Source organism: Brachycentrus maculatus, unplaced genomic scaffold (assembly GCF_059751285.1).
Source record: "Brachycentrus maculatus isolate JH-2025_06_01 unplaced genomic scaffold, ASM5975128v1 h1tg000785l, whole genome shotgun sequence".
NCBI lineage: Eukaryota > Metazoa > Arthropoda > Insecta > Trichoptera > Brachycentridae > Brachycentrus > Brachycentrus maculatus.
The window spans coordinates 133819-156121 of NW_028281513.1; positions in this window are offsets into that span (position 1 = coordinate 133819).

A 22303-nucleotide genomic window follows, 5' to 3' on the forward strand; every position below is an offset into this window, starting at 1 on the left:
TCAACAATATAAGTACCAAATAAGAAATAAAAACAAAATCAAATTGTAAAGAATAATACAAAAATAGGTGATCAACAAATTATGAAATACATATGTTACAGAGTATATAAATATAGGTATATATTTTTGTATAACAATTTAAAAAGATAATTTAATTTAACATTTTCTTTAAAAGTAACATTTCTTCCTCAAAACTCATAAATTAATTGATTGGCAGTCACTTTTTGGTAATCACGATCCATTTTTTATTTAATAAACTTTTAAATTTTATAAGAGTTAATTTTTCTTTGCTCCATAATAATACGATTCTCTGTTTTTTTGTTTAATAGTAAACAATAAAAAAATAATTAAAAGACACTTCTAAAATGCATAGTATTACATACTATATTTTCATATCTTCTTTTGATATATCCCAATATAAAGACCCGCCAGCATATCCTCTTGACCTAAGTCCTTTCCTTCCTTCTAGAGTTTCAGAGGCTTTTCACTGCCTTCCTAGGACACAATGCCTCTGAGAGCAATATTTTCTGGTTTAAGTCCTAAGCACAGAATGCATGTTCTTCTCGAAGCTAGCTAGCGTCTTCGTATATTGTTATGCACAGTGCCATCATGCTATTATATTCCGGTAGTTTAATGATATTTTTCTTATGGTGCCTTGGTTTATTAAAAATACATATACGTTTACATCAATTGTTTTTACACAGTAAAAATGACCCAAGAAAATTATTTACAACAAATTAACTAACCGACCATCACGCCGCATCCATGCAAGGGTAGCTAGAGAGAATGAAAACCCTACACCACTATGTCTTTGCGGACAATCTTAGCCTCTTCCACATTCATTTATCCTTCATACGTACACACCGATTATTCCGACTCCTGACTGACACTTTAAAGTATTTGAAATACTTGATCTTGCCAAAAAAAAACGATTTCTTTTGATTCTATCACTAAGCACATTCGAATCACAAATGTGTTTAACTATTATTTCTTCACTCATTCGATTCACATTATCACACCATCTGAACACACCTTACTTAATTTTACTGTTATTAATGAAATAATTAAAAACATAATTACGTTGTTTTTTTTTACTGTCCCTATAAAACACGTATTTTACTCCCATGAGATATGAAAGTATGCATTTTATTTGTAAAAAAAATTAAATGCATTGTTTTAAACATTTCTTTGGTCAAAAACATTTTAACGTAGCAACATTTGCAAAATTCTAATATAAATATATGTGTACATATATAAACCAGAGCAACTTATTCACAGTTAATGTACTAAATGTCGTTTTATTGAGTGCTTTGTCGTTTATGGGCCAATGATAATATATCGCTTTATTTTCACGTTCTGTGTTTTCGTGTTGCATGCTTATTATGGCAGTGGTGTTTTATTTGGAACTCAATTTTAAGGTTTACATTCCCACAAAGGAAAAGAAACAAAAGAAAACATACAACGGCGGCAAGAAGTAAGGTATTGAAGCGTTCCTCGCTAAACATAAATTTAGTCACACAAAACAAGAGGGAGGAATTTGAGACATAACGCATTCGCTACACTTCCAAACTTGATAGATGTGTTCGCGAAAAGAAATGGTATCACGTCAAGCGTGATATTAAAGAGAGAGACGTGAAATATGTAAATTTCAAAGCGGCATAAAACACGAGAGATGGTCCTTTTCGTTAGAGCATTGAAACGTAATAAAAACGCGTGTCGCGGAGCCTGCAAAGCTCCAGCGAAACACTGGCGAACGTTCATCGGGGATGGAATACCTCGTTTCTCTGGGCATTCATCTTGTGTGCTGCGTGCGAAATGGCCGCCTAACGCCTGGAAAGCCGATCGTAAAAAGTGCAAAATTTTTCATTAAGACGCTTTGAAACTCGTAAATGAGGAGCCCTATTAAAATTTATCTTCGGCGTAGCGGGCCGTAAAACTCTGCCGATAATATCTAATTGAAGTTAACGCTTATGAACATGATAAGTTTGCGATGAAAGGCCGCGGGCATTAACCCTAATAGTGCCTGAATTGTATTCATCGATTTTCCGAGAACTTTGGCAAAATGCTTCAAGATAAAATAATTATAAGGCTCGCGAGTCGCTTTAATAAGAATTGGCCTTTGTGAAATTAGGGCATATTTTAACATTTTCAGTATCGTAGAAACGCAATAATTGTTGTATGACTTTTAACTTACACATGATATATCAAAAAATAATAAATTATTACATGTGATGACCCTAATTTAGTGTGGATATATCCAATTTTTGGTCAGATAAGATTTAAAACAATGTTTACAAATTGATAAGGCAATAGGGCATAAAGATCTACTAGATTAAGTGTCTTATTTAGAAAATATGACGAAAAAATAAGAGAAATAAATAAGCTGTGTGACAAATCTTGATTGATACAAGATATTTAATACATTGTTTATATTATATAGTGTTTTATCTGATGATATATTTGGGGGTTCTACCTTATTCATTTATTATTTACCATACACATTTACAATATTTTTTATGATTTGATTTATAAACTAAAAATGCTTTAAGTCCTTATACGTAATGGCAATTATATTAAGGCAACTAAATTATATTAGAAAAAAAACGAATAGTTTTATTTGCTAGTATTAAATAGAATAAATTTGAGATAAAATTGTTGAAAAGTGTTTCCTGATATTTCATAGGACGCTTATATTTTTCTAAACATGTTCACATCTCGGAATCACAAAAGACTATCGTTTGAAATAAAGACACAAATCCATTTTCATATATCATATAGTAGTCGAATGCAATATATGTATGGGTAAAATGCGCCATAAAAACAATGGAAAGATATTGACGGAGTTTATCAGAAATCAGCCATAAAATTGGGAATGCTAGTAGAATTCACATGAAAAGTAAGCGGTTACTGCAGAAAAAGTATATAAAAAAATCTGATAGCGGTTGGACAGTCATAATATATTAACTATTGATTCGTAGTTACGGTTGCAATAAACAAAATAGTGGTATAAATATATACAGCACCCCTCTAAAAATATGATATGTGCTGAGAAGTAGGTACTTGCAAAAAGATAATATGGCGGAAAATCTTTACGACATCATAAAGACTGCTTCCGTTCAATTTATTATCGACGAAGAAAGCCCCTCGCTCAGGAGGGCTGAAGGGGAAGCAGGAAGGAGGTGAGACGGGGACATCAAATCCCCGAACACCGCGAGGAATTATAATATTACCTTAGGACGTCACTCAATTGGATGGCGTGTCTTCGGTTTATATCAATATTTTATCATGTATACCAAACACACACACACACACACACACACACAAATTTAAATACATATATATATATATATATATATATATATATATATATATATATATATATATATATATATATATATATATATATATATATATATATATATATATATATATATATATATATATATATATATATATATATATATATATATATATATATATATATATATATATATTTATATATATATATATATATATATATATGTATATATATATATATATATATATATATATATATATATATATATATATATATATATATATATATATATATATATATATATATATATATATATATATATATATATATATATATATATATATATATATACATATACATTAATTGATAAAACGATGAAATTTCATTAATAACCGGACATTATGAGCGGTTGTCTTTCAGGAATCGAATAGCTTCAGCGTATGAAAAGATATTCCGCTTGTATGAAAACGAGGGTAACGAACGCATTAAGAAGACCCTAGGGTAATTAATTTGTTCGGCGGTCTCTACTGAAATAGAAAAGTGAGCCGGTACAACGGTGATATAGGTTAATTCGCACTCATAAATACGAGCGAAACGGCTTGTATGTAACCGGTCAGAACGAGTACACCATAATCACGTCCGCCCTTATCACCGACCTACTCCGGCGATTGTCTCCGGACACACTTGCCGAGATGAGAACCTAGACCATCCGTGTTAATAGGCCGACTCACTCATTGTCATACCGGAGGGGTGGGCTGGAATTATAACGAATGGCCAAGCCGCCTGGTGGGGAAATGATAAGAGAGCCGTCCGAATTCGCCCGGCCTACCCGCAGCCCCGACCCGCCGGAGCGCTACATTCTACCCTTTGATAATTCATACGGCCGCGGCCGCACAAAACGTAGAGTTGCAGTTTTATACGCGTCACGGAGTGATGGCGCCGATTCAATTGTTCGCTGGTGCTTTTGTGACGCCAATATCGCAGAACGCATTTAAAAACGGCCGAAACTCAAATTAAAGGCAATAATGCATTTTCAATTTTAAAGGCTTGCCGTCTATTTTATGGTTTTTATCAAGTGACTATACTAGATTATATGTCACCCAAATGTTAAAATTAATACCTTCATCCACCTTCATAGAATAAAAGCAATTAACATGATAAATAACGTTTATGAGAAACAAAGTATTCTAGCGTATATTTTTTTATGATTAAAAGTATTTTGAATCCAAACAACAGGTTTACTATACTCGTATGTTTAATATCTACGTATTTAGGAAGTTATGTTCAGATCCCAATATTAATCCTATTTTAAAAAAGAATTTCGATTTTACTTTAAAAAATCATGCACTATATAATTAAACCAATTGTTTTTCAAACCACAGAAAAAATATGAAAAGTAGGCTCCTTTTACTCAATTTAAGCCGAAAAAGACCGGATGCATACAGATTCAAAAGTATTATATACGAGTATGTAATAATTTCAACACACTTGAATGACAATAAAATAACGACCAAAAATAATATGAAATACAAAAAAATCTACACAATTTCCAATGTTTTTTTTTAATCGAGGTTGAATCATTGTAAATCACAATTTTTTAACAAATGTTGGCTTTTTTGTAATTTTACTGAAAGTTTTTTCATAATACATATTTCACAATTTACCCTAGTAACAAATTAATAAAAAACTAGTCTTACAAATTTCAGTTTTATTTTTGACTTTTTGCCCTTGACTTTTTGCAAATAATTTTAGAAACAACTTTATTACATGACATTGTTTTGGTTTTCTTAGCCCACCCAGCGAATATATCGCAAATCCCATAGCCCAAATGAGAGGGAATGCGCCGCACAGGCTGAGTGCGGGTCACGTCCCATATTAGGGCGCGCACACCACTCGACAGACTCACCCTTTTCTCCATTAGGACATGTCACAGACCTCCGCGTATCTATCTCCGTGTCTCCTCCGCTCTGTGTTTCTGGAGGAGAGAATCAATCTTCGTGACAGGCCATTTCATCTGCGAGCGCTCTCTCTTTCGCCGGGCACGTGACCTCAGATGACCAAGAGCTGCGCTTAATGCCGCGGTCATGTCATTCAAAATCAACCCCATAATTAAACGCGTTTAAAATAAACAAATTTAAAAATAGTGTACCAAGAAAAATACTTTGTATTAAAATAACACCTCTACAGGTATTTTCAAATAAAACTTTTATAATGTTTTCAATAAAAAATAATTATTATTGGAAACACTTGTATTTTACCACTTTAGTTATATTTATTAAGTTAAAATAAATATGACTCAAGTGGTAAAAAACAAGTATGTTCATTTACAATTTCTACCCACAAAATTAATGCCGAAATAATAAATAACTCAATATATATTAAAAGCATTTACTTTGTGGTAACTTATATTTACATTTATATTTTTTTTACAAAAATCTTAGTTATATTAGTATACATATAACCAATCACAGAGATTTTTTGTTAATCTTATATTCGTTGGTCTATGGATTGACCAAAATAGCATGTGATTAACATTTTGTGTACATAGTATTGAGTGTGTGATGGTGGTGATGTGTAGTATTGTTTGCATGATATTGTACTGATTGTCCTAACGAAAAGAAAAAGGTACGTCTCGAAAGCGGTGGAAAATCTCAATGAGTGGTATACTTGTTCATTAATATTACCAACATTTTAGTAAAAAAAATATAAAAGTAAAACTTTTATACTCGATATATTTACTATGTACATATATTTGTAGATATATCGATAAAGTCTTGATAAGATAATTTTTTTTATAAATCAAGTAACAATTTTTTATGATTGGATTACTTTTTGGTGTGTAATTATTTATTGAAAACTAAACGTAACCTAAAAACAACCATGCATATTAAAAAAAATCAAAATTTGATTCATCCACGTACTCCAAATAAAATTTCAACGCTTTGTCATTTCAACTAAATTAAACATCAGAAAATATTGACAACCACTTTTATAAATTGTGATTGTGTCATTAAAACGTCAATTTACCAAGTGTCGAGTCTGAAATATTCATATTTTCATTTCATAATATGCCTTTGTCGTTATTTATTGTAAACAGCAATCGATCGAATATTGAATTATGTCAGATTTTAGAAATTCTTTTCAAATCAAATAAAACTTTTTTGACTTTTGTAATGTGTTTTATGAATTTACATATTTACAAACGCAGTCAGACAACGAGCTTATATATCGTATTTCTTTAAAACAGTGGTTCCTTAAGTGGTCTTTTCGGACCTCATAGTCTCTTGGAGATATTCCACGGATTCCGTGAAAAATAAAAATCGATTTGAGGATCCCTGAACAACGTCAGGGGGTCTGTAAAAGGTTTATTATAAAAATAAAAAGTGAAATAATTTAATTAATCTTATTCTTCTTCGAACCCTCATCCGCACCCGATGGTGCGTAGGGCACTGCATCATATAAACGCAGTGTTATCTTCATAGTTAATTATTATGAAATTGGAAGTTACAATAAATTACAAAATGCCGAACCCTCTTCTAGTGGGACGGAAGGTCTGATGATGACAGTCAACAGTTTGCCTTTTCCTGTGGAGTTCTATGTGGTTATCTCTCAGCAATGAGTAAATGTTAAGAAGTTCCTGATTGGCCCACACTAGATTATCCCTCCTGTTCCCAACACATAATTTTTTAAATATTTTTTTTATTTAGTTAGAAGAAACAAATATCCACTTAATAATCTCTAAACTTTGTACATTATAAGCAAGGTAAATAATTAATGCAATTCCCATCTAATAAATTACAATGAAGATATTATTAGATACTTGAAATCGAAATTTGGTCAACCGTTATTAGGCCATATTCCTCACGTATCACATTATTTTAAATCTAGAGTAAAATACCGAACGGGCAGAAAATACTTCAACAAAATGTTTAACGAGTAATTATATTTATATGTATATTTATTTTTTTACGTCACCATTTACCTACCATTTATGATGTCAAAGTTAAACTTGTCATTTTTCTATTTGCGTATATGTAGTTTTTCACCCAGGGTGTGCAAGTTTTGACTATGAAGAGAAGTCTGTGGGGCAAAAGAGTTTGATAATCACTGCTTAAAAGCTTAATAGTAGGATTCCAAAAACAAACGAAAAAATGCACGATCGTTTTAACCAAAGAGTTGTCGAATTTAACTTTAAAGCTTAGGAAACCGGAATCGAAGTAAGTAAAGGAGGTCGACGATTCTTTTATGTGAACACTAGAAGGTTGCGCTACGGCTGGAGGCTTTTCCGCCTAAACGGTTAGTGTTTTATATGCCAAAGGGATTTATGTTATTACCGCTCATATTTTTAGCTGTTACGCTACCAACGTCCGCTCTATAGCCTCCTAAATGATGAAAATTTGAAAGAAATATTCCAAGCACGTTCGCAGCCTCGCATGAAGCTTGAAGCTGCGCCGACGACCAATGGGGTCGAAGATCAAATCTTTAAAGCCAACCATTTACTTCGTTACAATATTATGAAACAGTTTATTTTACGTTTCTATATCATTGAGATGACATCATACCCCTAGATTAAAATTACTTCCTTACTGTTTTCAGTGTTCATAGAAATTCTGTTAATATCAATACATTTTCAAAATAGATTGTTGTTGTAAACCTTATTAAAAATAATAAAATAATTCTTTTAAAGAAAATTAATAGGAATGTTCCATTTTACATTTACACGAACGAACTAAGAGCCCAATATTCGATGGTATGATACTAAATTACAAATGCTGCGTTATTTATTATACAATCATAAAATAAACTATTTAATCATCACGTTGCTTTCAAGCAGGGCTAGGTAGAGAAAGTAGAACGCGACACCACTCTGTATTTGCAAACATCTTCACCTCTTCCACATTTCTATATCTCGCCTTATACATACCAAACAACTATTTTCACTCTTGACCTGACCGCTTTCAACCATATTAAAAATATGTTTAAGTATACAAGTATGTTTTATAAAGATATATATTTTGATTTAATCGAAATAAATTGAGAGAATGGAAATGCACGTTTTTTTCTCTTTTTACATTACATAAATAAAACTTTTGAACGGTGAAAAGTCATCAAACCAGAACAATAAGACATACTGTAATACACATTTTTTTAAATGTAAAACTTTGTTTAATTTGTGGTTTGGTAATATTACATTCTTCTTATCATACGTCGTCCACTTGTTGTATTACAAAAAGTGAACGATGAATGATAAGGAAAGTGTCATAATGCATTACTCTTATTGTTAATAGCCGCAAATAAATATAATAATTATCGAACCCTTATCCGCACCCCAATGGTGCATAGGGCACTGCGTCATATAAACGCAGAGTTATCTTGATCATTTACACATGAAGGAAAGGTGATCAGCCCTCCGCTTAACGAAATACATACTGTGTGGAACTTTTTATTTATTACTTTTTTTAAGTAAATGGTTGTATTTTTTAATATTATTTTTTGACATCTCATCAAAGATGAAGAAGAATATGGAAGTCTGGGCATTTACGGGGCTGACGACCGTCATAGGCTGGTTTAAGTGATCACTTTACACACGTGTAACATTCACCAATTCTACCCATTATTGACAACCACACTACTCAAATTCTTGGAAGTTCTATATATATGAACCAATTTAGAAACCTTGTTCTTGAATCACTAGAACTTCACTAGAGACATCTATTGGTGAGATGTAAAGAAGCTTTTTGTTAAGCAGAAACTCTTATATTAGTATGTGAGATCCGAATCCTGAATTATAATCACACACATGAGAAACGCCAGAAAATAACATTTTCATTTTTAATATTAAGCTTATAATTTGACCAGATAATTTATTTATAACATTTTGAGTGTGTCCAAATACTTGTTAACAAAATCTGGATTATCTCCAATTACAGGAGTTATTTTCATATGAAAATAACTCCTGTAATTGGAGATAATCCAGATTTTGTTAACAAGTATTTGGACACACTCAAAATGTTGTTGTATTTTTTCATTGTCTATGCATGTTTATATATGTATCTGATTCAAAGAACACCAGATTTATGTATGACGGGGGCGGCGCAGAGTTCATCTTGTCGTTGGGTGCGTGACACACATCCTAAATGTATTAAAACCCGCCCTTGCTTTCACTTCTACAGCGCTGCAGCATCCAGAGGGGCACGTTCCACCCTCATAAATTCAGATATGAAAATAATAAAGTTGAAGAGTCTGCCGCGAATGCTGAGGACGAAATCCGAACGATACAGGCGACCGTGATGGTTTACTTGCTACCCTCGTGGAAGGGTGCATGCGGCTAATGGCAGAGCCTCCGTAATGTTCGGGGAGGCGAATTGATTTTGGGGTCAAGCATTACAAAGAGGAGAGAAATAATATTTACATCTTTTTTAACATCTCAAAATAGATGGAAAACAATATAGAAGTCCGGGCAGGGCTAAATTTTTGGTAATATATCCAAAATTAAACAAGGTTAATGGATTGAATTTAACTTTTATTTACATTTACATATATGAAAATATGTTACGCGGTTCGTCTTATTAAAACATTATCAAACTCACTCTACCAACTGACTGCAGTAAGTTTAATAGGCATTTTATCACTTTGACCAGTTAATTTATTTACAACATTTTGAGTGTGTCCAAATACCAATATCCAAGTATTTGGACACCCTCAATATGTTGAAATATATATATATATATATATATATATATATATATATATATATATATATATATATATATATATATATATATATATATATATATATATATATATATATATATATATATATATATATATATATATATATATATATATATATATATATATATATATATATATATATATATATATATATATATATATATATATATATATATATATATATATATATATATATATATATATATATATATATATATATATATATATATATATATATATATATATATTAAACGTTGTCTAGCCATTCTTGTCTCCATGGCAAATGCTTGTAAATTGAATTTGATCCCGTACCTAGACGGATACGTACATTACATATCTCTTTTCCTAACCGTATAACAGGCTGTCGACTCGCGGCTGTTATTACGTTATTACGGCGACAAAATAATAGACGCGATGGTCCCAGGCCGAGCTTAAAGCACTTCACTTATACGGAGAGTTAGTTCTCCAAAGCTCGGCTTAACAATGGATACCTAACTCACTTAAACTTCAGCCATGGATGTTTCACTATCACGAAACTAAAGGTCACTACTTTGAAAAGTTTCATAAGTAATGTATACACGTAAGGCATGCTACTCACCCTCATTCTTCACTCTGCAACCTGCATTATTGTATACAAAATATATGAAGGAGAATTCAAACCATTTTATATTCAATTTAATCATAATTCAATGGGAAAAACGTATTCTATTATATTTTGATCGAGATGGTTCATAATTTTTAATATACCACTTTGAATTATGAAATTAATACAGAGAATTGAAGACTCATTTTATTTTACGTGTTTCAACTTTTTATTTCAATTGAGTCAGCGAAAGGTATATTTTCAATCATTAACTTAAATAATTTTATTTTCATAATTTTATTACCAAAGTTGCATCGATACTGCGTCAGATCAATGTGGCATTAATTGTATCTTTTATTTTGAGTGTGAAATAAATTTGATGAAATATGTGTGATATACGTAAAGGAACTCAGAGTGAAGGACATAACTGCTGTATGGGAAAAAATGGAGAAGGGACATATGATAGGAAAAGAAGGATATCAACTATGGTTAGAGCGCTTAGGGTTGAAACACATATCCGAAAATGGTTCTGAGTTCTATTACTCTAAATTGAATACATACTTTTGTTTTCTGAATAAGGTTAATAGTGTTATCAATAAATTGCATTTTATGCAAATTTTACGTTCCAGTTTTGAAGAATTAATGGGTAATGTTTGAACCCTAAAACTCCGCCAATTTCATGAAAGTGCACCTTAAAGGTGGTAGTCTACGATCTCGTTTTCAGTTTCACAGGTATTTTAAACGATATTTATATTTCATCCCGGTTAAAGCGTACAACGTAGTTTTTTAAATTAGATAATATTGTATAACATAATTTAAGTTATGGAAAACGAGTAATTAATTCCAACTTAAGAAAGAGCTACGTTAAATTTTGTTACATTAAAGATGCACAATTGTCTTATGTACTGTGTGTGTTGGGAATCAAACATGAGATCTTTGAAATTGTAATAAATGTTCATCTAGCTACACAACTAAGAGACATTTATATAACAAAATTACAAAACAATACATTTTTTTTCATATTTATGACCAATGACAGGGTAGGGACAAAACTCGGTCCCTAGTCAAATACAATTTATGTGAAAAAAACATGCAGTTATTATTATTATTATTTTTTTTATTCAGTTTCACTATGAAATCTCAGAACAAAACTTTATCTATGAAATAAAATAACAACCATGTAATTTATTCCACAAGAATTTTATTTGACCAACAGGGTTTCGTCGTAACCGACATTATCAGACTGGTCTGATGATATCGTTTACGACGAAATCCGGTTGCTGGTCAAATAAAATTAATGTGGAAAAAATTGCAAAGTTGTTATTTTATTCAATAAAATGCAGTTCCAACAAGAATTGTCAGTCCAAAACTTAATCTTTAATTTAACATTATTTGAAATTAAAAAAAAATTATGCTAAATATTTTGTTCATTTTTTTAACAAAATATTTAGCAGAATATCTCGAGTAAATTTGTTGGAGTTAAAATAAAGATCTTAATATCTTTAGGCCTCCGTAATAAGCCAAGAACCCCTTGTTTTCATTTATTTAATTAAACGATTCTCAAATGAAATGTTACGAAACCTGTTGACTTGTCGACAAATAATATTACTCACATAACGTTTGCGTTGGGTTTTTGTTTGGAATCGTCGGAAAGGGCGGACGTTATAGGGGTTCAAGGGAAAGTAGTACCGAACGACACAAATGCCGTAAAAGTGTGAAAAACCAACGCCGAGAGATAATGTGCGATCATTTGTCTTCGTTTCTGGGGTGGCCCCCGGCTGGGGGAAGAAAAATAAGTAAATAAAAACAAATAGCGAAGGACGGAATGAACCCAGTGAATGTGGGCGGGAAACATTCACAAGATGACGCGGTGAGATATTGCAGTGATATGGAAATAAGGAATGTCTCGGGATGTAGTGTTTGTAGAACTTGTTTGAAGAAAAAAAGTACATAATGTCCCATGAACGTTTGACTAGTGCTCTTTCTATGTAAATTGCCTGTACACGAGATCATTTCTCATTGTGAATGTTCTTATATTATTACATTTCTGCTCTTGTCGTTCTTTTAATTTCATAACTCGTTGTCTTGTTATTTTATTCTTCATTGAGTTTCTCAATATACTATGAAGAAATACTTTATAATGTCTCAGTGAAATTTGATACAACTTCAGTTTTATTACTAAAGATTCATTACATTTTTTTCTTCTATTATTACATTTTTTTGTGAAATCAGTAAAATGTTAATTTTTACAATTAACATAATAAAGTTTTTAATTTTTCGTCTTCATATAAATAAAATAAAATAAAGTATTTAAATGTTCCAAATCTGAAATTTCCCATCGTTAATTGGAGGAAAAAACACCTGTGACTAGTGTTTTTACCTGTGACAGGAAAAAACAAGTATATTTAAAAACAGCTTTTTTTGACCCCTAATGGCAGCTACATCTGTTTAATATAACAGCAACACATGGAATACTAAAGATTGCTCTTGTCGGATACCATGCTTCTCAACAGCTGCTGGTACTTTTCACAATTAATGCATTGTCAAAGTTTTTTATTGCATTATTGTTTTATAGGTGTCTTATTATTTTCATTGCTGTAAAAGCACTGTATAAACATTTTATATAAGGAGTTAGTATTTATTTTTTCTGTTTCATTTAACCATGTTGAACCACAACAATGCGTGGACGTACAGCTAGTATAATTTATAAATACACATAAAAAACATGATATGTACATAAGAGCAAAGAAAATAAAATAATTTGAAGGTTTTTTTTTATTTAAATCAAAGCGAATAAAAACGCAAAGGGATTTAGCACATTTTTTTATTTGCCAAGCCACCATTTTAAAAATGTTTCTTTACAAAGTGCCTAAAATATTTACTTACAATGTTACCTCTAGCCCTGCGATCCTTAATAACCAGCATGGGAAGTCGCATTTAGACGGAATAAAAATTTGCGAGCAATTATTTCCGGTACAGCAGTATCTATAAATATTACGTTCCCTCCCCTTAGTAATATTATCACGGAAAGCACACGGCGCCAATATCCAACATTTATTGCTAATTTCCTAACTCTTTTTTATTATTTCCGTACTTAAATTCTGCAATATTAAAAATAAGCTTTCGGATGAATGCAGAAGTTTCTGAATATTTTGATTATTATTTGTTCATACTATCTGTACGTGACAACATTAATTAACGAAAAATCATTCTAATTAATATAATGTAAAATAATAAGGTTCTGCAAAATATTTGTCGATATTTCTTTATGAAACCCTATTGTGCAGGTAAAATAGATTGATTACGATTACAAATTTTGTATTTTTAATTCTAATTTATATAAAACATACATATATTTACACTGAACTTTCTTTTAGATGTTCAATTTTTACGAAGTAACTTGGTGCAATAAACAGTCGTTAATTTAACAATACGTGGTTTTTTGAGAATTTACTATATCCCTTGCATGAACATACTACGCCCTGAGAGATATTAGGAAGGAGACAAGTTGAACATTCCGGAATATAATTATTAATTCATTAAAGTTCACATTTTTAAATAGTATCCCGTGAAGCTAATTATATAATAATAAGTAATCTTCATAAAAATCACTCAAAATACAATTTATAAGTATATTTTTTTAGAGTTCAATTAACATTCCATCAAACATTTGACAAAAAACGTACAATTAAGGTGGTCAAATTGGTAAAAATGTGTTCTTATTCAAAGGGTGTAATATTCCTTTCCGATATAAAAACGACCCCAATACCCTTCTTTACAATTGCGCCCTTTTATCTATGGCAACAGTATGCAACGAATTTATTGGTACATTTTTCCCCCGGAACTGGGAATACCGTTTCGTTTATGGGGATTTTCCTTTTGCAATCGACCATGGCTTGTGGGGTTGAATTCACCACTTTCGTAAAATTTATTTTCAATATAAAATTACTGATTTTTTTCTAAAGTTGAAGAACTTATCATTTTGCAAAGTGCGTCAAAGTTGAGATAACTTACAAATCAAAAAGGATCAAATTTAATATGTAAGATTACAAATACATATCTTCTGTTGCACAAAATAACTATTTTATTCTTACTATGGATAATTTAGCACTTTGGAAGGTAGCATTAGAAAGAGAAAATTTACTTATGAAGGATCAAATTTAATTAAAAAAATTTATCTAAAAAGTATCTAATGCAAAAATTGGCATAAGATACCTGTTTTTCTTACCATGGGTATCTTGTCACTTTGTAAGGTAGCATTAGGGCGAGAAAACTAACATATCAAGAAGGATCAAATTTCATAAGTTAGTACACAAAAACACACCTTCTGTTGCACAACATTTAATACAGAGAATCCGGAATACGTGCGCATATGAGAAATAATTTCCAAAGTTATCCGAGATTCAAAATTAGATAATATTCTCATACTGAGCAACGAACGGGCATTTTCAAGTTAAGTTTACTTGCCATTGTAAGCTCGCGAATATTATACTACACCGGTACCTGACTTTTAAGTGAAAGTTTTCCGTTTCATGTATGAACACATTCAGCACGTCTGTGACATGAGCAACTTTCAGTCAGATTAACATGAAAATTGATATTTTAGCACAGAACGAGATTCCTTTATATTGTGTGCAATTCCATGACATAGAAAAGCTAGGAGTATCAAAATAATATTAAGTAACTTTGGGTCATAAATGGTATTTGAATCTTTTTTAAAGTTTATTTTATGCGTCAACTGTATTTATAGTTAGCAAGGTTCAATTTATAGTTTTTTTACTCCGTCATGACTTTTTTTTATTGATAAATGATATTATAAATATGCGACCACAACCGTGTTACTTTAAAAAAAATCAAAGTAAAGGTTAATTATATGAATGCAGTATTTGATTTATCCGAATAATTTAAGGTTACATTGATGTAGCAAAGATTGAAAAAAACATCTAGAAAAAATATATATTTATAACAAATCAAAAATATATATTTTTTAAAAAAAATTCACATACTAAAGTCAAATATATTAAACGAGTTTTATTGATGACTACAACAATAATTGATTTTCAAATATAAATATAAATTGAATTTTCTTTTGACAACATTGACAGCTGAAAATCCGTAATAATTGATTTTTTATTATGTTTTCTTTGTATTATTTAAAAACGAAAAACCTTTATTGTGGGTGTTATTTTGTTGTTTTCACAAATATCTAAAAGTAGTGCTTAGTCTACACCGATACTTTTTGATAGCTGTATGTTTTAAGGAGTCTTAAAGTCGAGTTTATTTAAAATTTGTTTATAAACTTTCTCTTCTTTTGAATGTGCAAAGTTAAGCAAAATAATAGGATTGTTCAACGGTGTGGGCTTAAACTTTCTTACAAAAGAGTGTCTTATAGTAGGAAGAGGCGGGATTATATGGGTTAGAATTTTAACGAAAACTTTTAAAACAGCCTTATTATGAGAATAAGTATACTTATTTGTCCACAAAGTATATATTCCCGAGATGTTTTCTTTTCATACATAATGAGAACCTTTGAAATGAATTTTGCTATTTTACCAAAATACCAATGATGAACATGTTAAAGTTTTTAAGAGTGTACGTGAAATCGGAGAAAACGTTAAAATTTTACAAATCAAACAAATTTTCCATTCAGAAACATGAGAGGAAAATAAATTATGAAATAACTAGAGATATAATAATTCCGTTAGTTTATTATCAAATATTAAAGTAATGATGTAACTTTCTTTAGAAATAAAAATTTCATCCCTTTAAAAAAAATTCGATTGACAGGAATAACATATTTTATAACATGATTTTGATACCATTTAAAAAAAACATTTTAAGATATTTCGCAATTTGTGTACAATTTTTTTTGAAAATTAATATCTTTTATTAGTATTTAATGTATTAGTTTAAGCTCGATGTAGTCATCTTATCTTCTATGTATTGTATGACGTTGTCTATGTTACATAGTTCGGTACAGGTATGTAAGCCCGAGTTCCCAAGCAATTGTTGAAGTTTTTGGTATTTGCTACTACGTTTCTATTTCCATTTCCATATAGCAATCATTTCCTTGACCCTCAACTCTATAAATCGCGTCAACTATATTCCATCAAATGAACTCCACTCCTATATCCAATAATATGGAACACCGGACTGATAACCTTGCTCTCATATGTTTGGTAATTAAGTCAAAACTGAGTCGCCCTATGTATCATTTTAGGTGTTAGCAAAAGATTGAAGAAAGAAAACAGCTTTCATTATATTTACTTACTTGTCTCATAAACGAGAAAATGAATGTTTTTTTTTTAAATGAGGTATTTAGTAATTTTTGGTTTATCATTGTATCAACATTTAACTGCCTCAGATAATGCAACAAAATATTTATCATATATACACATATAATAAAAATTGCACAAGTTTTATTCTTGTAATGGGTCGTCCTTTATCGAAAACAATTTAGTTTAATTTTGTTGAATTCTGAAAAGAACAACATCATGATTTTTTTGAAATCGACAAAAAAAATTGAGACTTATTTTTGTGTTATTTGTTAAACGATCAGGTTGACAATTGAGACGAAATAATAAATAAAATAACTTCATCCGTTTATTTATTATTCTCTGTAATACATTTCATAAACTCTTGTATAGGTTAAAGCATCATTGTCGAAACCGGATAAAAAATAGTAACGAAAATAAGCTTAAAAAAAAGGAATTACGTTAATGATAAATTGAAAACTAAAATACGATTCAATAATACTCGTATATAAAAAAAAATCAAAATAACATTCTTTAATATGAAAAAAATTACAACTGTAACATTGACACAAAATTGACACCAAATTAACAGAAAATTAACACAAAATTATTCATTCATTTAAAATCATTAAATCATATCTGGCATTCTCAGTATAATCACTGAGAATGCCAGATATCGCACGAGGATCCCCAAAGTAAGAAAATATGTGTGTAGCTTAGATAATAAAGGCAAACAACAATATTATCAATGAAGACCACATAATATTTTTTGATTAATTTAAAAGGGAGGTAAGTAAAATGAAATTGTATTCCTAATTATCTGACCACCATTGTCAATATATCAACCGTTATGAAAAACCAATTAAAAATATCAGTCATAAAAATAACAATCAGAAGACCTACAAACCATCTTTACAGCCTAGCCGAGTCAATAACAAACCTGGGTCAATGAGTCAATATATACGAGGAAACTTTCTTTCGAAGCTCCTACCTTTGTAACTTTTTTCGACAAACAAGAAGTTGTTTTTCTCGTCACGTAATTAAAAGTCCTTTCTGCTTTCCTTTTGTGAAGCTTTATTGTAACTTTGATTGTACAAGAAATATTGATTAGGAAATTTCACCGAGAAAATGAAATTTATGAGATCATAAAATATTTGTAAGAAGGTTTTTATTTCCTTTAAGAGGATATCTATGGAACTTTCGTCATCTACAACGTAAATGAAGGTATACATGTAAAATTCGAAAAACATTATTTTCTGACTAGACATTCGAGATAGTAAAAATAAATTTGGTCAAGAGATAATTTTGAAGTTATGTTAGAATTTATTTGACAAGTTTTATATGCAAATCAAATCGTATTTCACTTTATAGAATAACTAAAAAAAACTATCCTAAAAACTGAATTGTCATTTTTTATTAAGTTTTATTAAATATGCTCAAAAAATGTGTACGTAAAATTTAAACTTTAAATTACATTAAAGTAGGTATCGAGTTTTAATAAATGATATTTTTCAAAATTTTATAAAATATTTCGTTAAATTTTAAAAATAAAAGTATTCACTTGAATTAACTTGTATATGAGCTTAAGTAAAATTTAAAATATTTTTCAAAAAAGTATTGATATATTACATCTTTGTAAAAGTGGCATATTCATCAATCGGACCACGTTATCATTATATACGATATACGTAATCAATTAAAACATTTTTTATGTTATTTTTATAATGTTTAATGTTTAATGGCAAACTTCATTTCGATTCTAAAGAGTAATGCATTCTAATTTATTTTTATCTATTTATCAATGTAAGTATGTATATTACAAAAAGCAACGACTTTAAAAACTACATTATGCAAAAATTCATCTGAAATACGATGAGATTATTCAGTTATTTTGCAGAATGGAGAGTCATGTAGCCGGAATCCATTTTCCATATGGGAAGACGAACGAGTGTTGATGTAAATTCTACCTACAAATACGTAATACTATTATGACGTTATATTGCAGTCGCCGCAAGCACACGGAATCAGAGGGCTGCGGCTGGATAGGAACTGGTCGCGGACGAGGAAGTAGGAACTAGTTTAGATCTGCCTGTAATTATATTGTGAGTAAACATTGTCTGCGGAACCTACGTTCTAACCCGACTGATTCGTGCCATTGAACAATCCTCGTAAACACGATTCAAACGCTTGATTTCGTCAGTATGTGCGCGATAAATATTTAAACTGTAATGAGAGGGCGCCCGTGGGATTTTAAACTATGTTTTATTCTAGTAAAGGCCATTTCGCGTGTTTTGAATATTCCCCGATTGCTTTGTAATTGTTAGACTTTTATTTATTGAGTTTGGATGATCGTTAACACACATTTGTTTGTTTTGTTTAATTTGGCGAATATACATTGTATATGGAATAAAGCTTTTTAATCAACCAGTTTAAAGTTTTATAACACTAACGATGGTTTATTTCAGTTTATTTTAAATTGATTTCGTAATATATTTGAAAAAAAACATTTTTAGCTAAATATGCTGTTAATATATATATTTTTTAATCAATAATATTTCAGGTAATTTTAAAAAAAAAATACAATTGATTATTTAGTCACTTTGAGGTAATTTCATTCCATTTTTTATTTTAATTTCATTTTGTAAATACTACTGTTAAAAAAGATTGTATTTATTATTTGTATTAAAAAGTGAAATAAAAAATAATGTAAAAAATAATAATTTTTGTTGAAATATTGAACTAAAAATTACATTTAAAAATAAATTATTATAGTGATTTTATTGCAATGAAATGACGTTAATCGAAAATTTAATAAAGTGGTACATATTATCAGCTTAATTTGTATAGTTTCTAACTCAATCTGGACATATGGATTTTGTGGATTCCGAAGAAAGATTTTTGTATTCTTATATGCACATAAAATACGAGTTTTATTAAATAATTATTCTGGCTGACAATGTAATCACGTATTACCTAGTAAAAAACATTTTTATAGATGCTTTCGTTACAGTTTACAGTAATAAAATTCTTATTTGATCAAAACGTGATGCCAATCTTGAGTAAAAAAAAGTAAATATAAATCATGGAATTTAATATTAGTGTTTAAAATATACACATTTGAATTATACTCGTACAAAGGCACAAAAAATGATAAATAACGTACACTGTATTTAACTAGAAGACTTTATTTCATTTTATGCAAGAAATGTAAACACACTTTGAGAGATGCATCAAGAGCTGCAAATATATTTAATGTATTACCATATAGATGCATCGTATCAAACAGCTTCCAACGCCGGACCATCTATGCGAGATCAGTAGAAGAGTCGCGTGTGCATTTCCTTAGGGAAATCATTGTAGCAGGAATAGTGTGTAATTAGCATGGGTAAAGCATGGCCCGCCAACAGAAGATAGAATAGAGATACGTACAGACGAGACGATGCGATGTACGAGGATGCATTTCAAGTATTTTGTTTTTCCACATCTACTCAACTGTTTGAATAAATAATTATCTTTCACAAACAGATAAAAGTCACATATTTCTAAAAATTTCATAGAAAATAAACATTTATTATGTTTACAAATAAGTCCACAACTTATTACTTAATTCTTGTAAGTATTTTTTTTTTCTTAATGTATATTATTCGGTTTACAATCAAAATTCTCATTTGTCCAAACAAATAGAAATGTTAAATCTCCTTAAGTAACTACAACACACGCAATACTAAACATTGCTCATAGCGGACAGTGTGATTCTTGAAGGCTGTTGTTACTTTTTTCAGATTTTTTAACATTTTAGATTGCAATGTCGCGACACGTCATTTCACAGATTTTTAATATTCTCGTTGTTTCACGAGCATCGTGAAATAAAAAAAAATTCTTTTTATTTTCTTTCTATTCCATGTTACCAAACTGAGACACATCAACGTGTAATTGGGTACAGCTTGTTTAAAATAAAAAAAGTGGTTTTTGAATACAAAATGCACAAACCCTATTAATTTATGTTCCTATTTTTAGTTTAGTTATTGATATTTTTGCTCAAAAATTATGAAGTCCCGTTAAAAAAGCATAAGAAATATTTTTTTTCCTATTTTGTGTCCTATGAAGTCTTTTTTAAATATTTTTGTATTTTTTGCATGTCTTAAACAAAATATAAATAAGAATGCTGAAAATAGGGTAATATCGACTTGATATTGTTTTATCAGATTTTTATGAAATCGGTGAAAAATACAGAATAAAAAATGTAATATCAAAATATTTAAATTGGTTTTTTAAACTGAATAATTTGAAGGAAATAATAAAAATATTTTTTGTACCCATTAACTCTTAATTGGTAAGGTTTATTTGATATAACTGTGGTTTTGTTACCGTCCTATGTAAATGCTATTACAAATGATAAATCAAAAATCGTCATCAAACGTGTTAACAATTGGTTCAAACGAATCCATGTGTTGTAAACGATAACAATGGTCAATGAAATTAAGATTCATTATTTACATTAACTACCTCCCATCGAAACAGAAAAAAATTCAAGGGAGATTTTTAATCCAGTTGCATAAAATAAACATTTGTAGCCATTTTCACACATAAAACAGCATAAATAAATTGAAACCAATAAAGTTCTTTCATGAAAATATATAAAAAGGGATACAAATTTTGTGTTAAATGGAAATAAAACACAGAAAAGTTTCGGGTTGTGCTTCCGTGGTTAGTGTCGCGTAATCTTGAGTTAGAATTTCTCGGTTCAAATCCACTCTACCACAATTTGATACCTATTTCTAATAATGAGCTGCTTAGGCTCACATAAATAGTATGAAATTGAAGTATTTGTGTTAATAATAAAAAGACACATAATTTTTTTTATTAAAAAAAACTCACATTTGTAAAACGTTATACTTTACAAAACATCAAAACTACACGAAATTCAACAGATACATACAGACACGCATGTATTCAAATGCAACGCAGTGTTAAAATTTTAAAGAAATCCGGAGGTTTAAGGTCTGGAACAAATGAACGGTTAAATTTTTAATTTCTATACATAATAAGTTATATTGAAGATTGTTTTTTTTTTAAAACTTATAAATGCGATTTAACGTTTATCATTGATTTATATCTGACATAAAAAATCAAATGAAACGTGTTGTATAAAAAAAAATCACTCTTATATTTATTCAATATTACACTGGACTGGTACCTGAAGTGGAGAGCTGATCACCCTTCCTTCATGCGTTAACAAATAAGATTTCACTGCGTTTATATGATGCAGTGCCCTATGCACCATTGGGTGCGGATAAGGGTTTGAAAAGAAAAAAAAATGAATAACTTCAACTAAGTTATGATACAGGTATTGATGACCTATAATGAAGGTCATATTAACATTTTATAAGGTTCTTAGTCCCAGTTATAGCCGGGTCGAATCGCCCAGTGGAT